The sequence below is a fragment of the Siphateles boraxobius genome, unplaced genomic scaffold, assembly GCF_051911475.1.
Source record: "Siphateles boraxobius isolate OS27281-9 unplaced genomic scaffold, OSU_SipBor_1 8, whole genome shotgun sequence".
Classification (NCBI taxonomy): domain Eukaryota; kingdom Metazoa; phylum Chordata; class Actinopteri; order Cypriniformes; family Leuciscidae; genus Siphateles; species Siphateles boraxobius.
The window spans coordinates 2,488,687-2,492,621 of NW_027509208.1; positions in this window are offsets into that span (position 1 = coordinate 2,488,687).

Below are 3,935 nucleotides of genomic sequence, written 5' to 3' on the forward strand. Positions count from 1 at the left end.
AGGCCTGTACTGCGGAGGGAGATAGGGACAGAGACTTGGGCCGTCCCTTGAGGGAAGAAGTGAGGGGAGCACTGATATGACTGTAGTTCCGGATGAATCGTCTATAGAAGTTCGCGAACCCCAGGAATCGTTGCAGTTCCTTTACGGAGGAGGGTTGTGGCCAGTTCTGGATAGTTTCCACCTTCCTCTGGTCCATTTGGATGCCCTGTTGGTTGATGACATAACCCAGGAAGTGAACGGTAGAGGTGTGAAATTCGCACTTCTCCAGCTTCAGATATAACCTGTGTGCTCTCAGCTTCTCGAGGACCTGGATGACATGTTGATGGTGCTCAGACATAGAAGAAGAGTATATGAGTATATCATCAATGTAGACGATTACAAAACGGTTGAGGAACTCTCGAAGGACTTCATTCATATGACCTTGGAAGACGGCAGGAGCGTTGGACAGTCCGAAAGGCATGACCTGATACTCGTAGTGGCCCGAGGGGGTCACAAAGGCAGTTTTCCACTCATCTCCATGCCGGATTCGGATCAGATTATACGCACTTCTAAGGTCCAGTTTGGAGAAAATGCGTGCACCACGCAGCTGTTCCAGGGCGGCAGGTACCAGAGGAAGGGGATAGCTGAATTTGACAGTCTGAGAGTTAAGATGACGGTAATCGATACAGGGCCGCAAGCCTCCGTCCTTTTTGGCCACAAAGAAGAAGCTCGAAGCGGCAGGGGAGGTAGATGGTCGAATAAACTGCTGATGTAAAGCTTCCTTCACATACTCCTCCATGGCCTTCTGTTCCGGGATGGACAGAGGATATATACGACCTTTGCGAAGGGTGGCTCCGGGTAGCAAGTCGATGGCGCAGTCCCATAGCCGGTGTGGAGGTAGTTTGGTTGCCAGTTCCTTACTGAATACGTCCTGGAACGCCTGGTACTCCACTGGGATTTCGCCTTGAACTTGGACTTCAGGGCTTTCCACCGAAGTAGAACAGACAGGAACTCTAGTTTCCCCCGCGGGTGACTTGGAACGGGACGAAGAATGAACCTTCTGGATGGAACTGAGGCAGGATCTATGGCAATCTTCACCCCAACGGAGTACCTCTCCAGTTCCCCAGTGGAGTACCGGCTGATGTTGTACTAAACAGGGACGTCCCAGGATGATATCAGCGGTGGACTCCTCCAGCACCATAAGAGAAATTTCCTCAGAGTGTAAACAGCCGATACGAAGAGTTAGAGTGGGTGTATAATGGCGAATTCGACCACGACCTAATGGCTTGCCTTGTATGGTTTGGACGGGAAGATCTCGGCACAGACGGCGTCGCCGAATATTCAACTTTTGGAGAAACTGGGTGGATATGAAGTTCCCCGCAGACCCGGAGTCAATGAGGGCTTGCGCTGGGAGACAAACACAGGAGGTTAATACATGTACTCTGGTACGTGTGAGAGGCTCAATCTTCGGGGAGAGTTGAATGGCACTTACCGCCTGTCGCGGAGGTCGTACAGGGCAAGAACTGAGGAGATGCTTGTCGGAAGCACAGTATAGACAGAGGGAATGTTGAAATCTGCGCTGGCGTTCAGCTGTAGAAAGGTGGGTGGAGTCTACTTCCATTGGAACTGGTGCTGGAGGAGTGACTGAAGGCGCCGGAGGCGGAGAACTTACAGTGGGTACAAACCTATCACAAGCGGTGAGACGCTGGGCTGTACGGATTGTCTGCTGGATCAGATTCTCTAACCCCATGCTGTCCTCATACACCACCAACAGCTGGCGGACGTTGGAATTCAAACCATGACGAAAGGCGGTGATCAGGGCGGTTTCATTCCAGCCGCTAGCTGCGGCTAGTGTGCGGAACTGAAGCGTATACGAACTCACTGAAGAATTTCCTTGACGGAGGTTATAGAGTTGGTCGTGAATGGACAGTTCTGATATTGTTTGCCCAAAAACCTCTTTAAAGTGCTGTTTAAAACTTGAGAAGGATTTGACCACCGGGGCATCTGGATCCCACAATGACTGTGCCCATCGAAGTGCTTGACCAGATAACAGTGAGATAATGAAAGCCACCGGTATCACTACGGAACTGATGCTCATTCATGGAGATATACAAGGATACCTGGAGAAGAAACCCACTGCAGTTCTCCGCCTCACCAGAGTAGGGCGCTGGCCGGGCCATGGGACTCGCAGAGGCAGTGAACGAAGCAGCGGGAGGTTGCGGAAGTGGAGGTGGTGGAAAGAGTGCCGCGGCGACCGGAGGATTAGCCGCTGAGGAATCCTCTTCTAAATCCGACTGATTCTGCATAATTACTCCTTTCTGTGGTCTGGTCTTCTGTCACGGATCACAGAGGAATCAGACAAGATGGTAAGTTATCAGTGTTTATTTTGCAGAAGGATTGCGGTCGGAGATAACAGGTGAGAAGAAGTAACATAGAAAGTTCAATGAAGCTTAGCTGTGGTGTTAAGTCTCTCTCTTTCTTTCCCTCTCTTGCAGGTGGCGTGGCGATGGCTGGTACGGATGGGTTGATCCAAGATGAGTGAAGCGACGGTAAGTAGAAGGTAAGTGATCGGGAAGTCTGTGAGCCATGGAATGACGAGACCAGACAAGTGACTGCAGTGAAGGTGAGTGTTTTATAGTCCATATGGTTGATGGGACACAGGTGACGGTGATTAGTACTCAGGGGATAATGAACGGGGAAAAGTCTGGTTGGGTGAAAGGGAACGAGTGGGCGGAGATGGTGATCTGGATGATGTAACCCTGACATCAGCACAATTCATTTGTTCATTGGTGCATTAACTCAGTCCTCACAAAACAAGCAATTAAATTTATTATGTATACATTTATTTGTTGATTGGATGAATCACGGAATTATATACTGTATTATAATGTTGTCAAACCCAAGTGTGGTGCGAACCAGAGAATACATTGGAATAATTGTCTTTTTTAAGCGTTTTGTATTGTATTTGTGCTTTGCTCCTTTTTGTTCTTTTTCCATTCTAATGGACCCTGAGTCTGATGATAAAGTTGAAATGAAAGTAGGTGGGTCGGGCCCATGTGTTACCCTGTGTCACCCTGTTCCGTTCTATAGGCTGCAGTCAGGTATACTTTGGGTTAGAACTATGGACATTTACAAATAATTAAATTCCTCTTTTTATTCTGATTAAACACCTATACCCCTTTTCTGTAAATTTTTTCTTTCTTTTTCCTCTTTAATATGTGAATACATTTTTCTTTAATATCTTTGATATGAATTCTTTTGGAGCATTATATGCAAAACATTTGTATCTTTTGAAAAAGTGTATACATTGGGTTTTGTTTAGATTTTTTTCCAATTATTCCTGCAATACCCGAGGGTGCAGTTTCAGGACCGCAGTTCTAGGGACCTAGTTTTTTTTAGAGGGTTAACTTAATCATTCCTGAAAAATAATAATATAAATACAGAATTGAATATAGTAAAGGCGAGTATAAACTGCTTAATCGTAGGCAAAGGGTTTAGCAGACCCTAAACTAGGGTCCTAGTTTGTTCCCATATTCACATCCCAGTCACCAGAGGGCGCAGGTTCTGAGTTCCAGAGTTCTATTCCAGAACTAATATGAAAGTGGAAAACGGTTAGTAAATACTGCAGCTAATGGATGATGAGACTGTGGTGTCTGCTTAGTTTTGTTGTGTAACAGAAAATGTGTATCCCAGAAAAAAAGGTCACTGTGTAGGCTACTTTGTTCAGAGAAAACACAATTGAATGATCCTCACAGTCCTTATTTTTGAGCATGATCAGATGTCCTTTCTGGTAATCCAATTTAGCATATAAGAACATGAACAAACCAATGTCTTGTGTGACACAATGCCAGAACGCAGAGGTTAAAAACATCAAGTCCATTTGTAGGCCATTTGAAGTCAATTACATGTTCATTTCTCCGGTCAGATATTTGTTTATCGTTTTGTCTCTTTTAAAA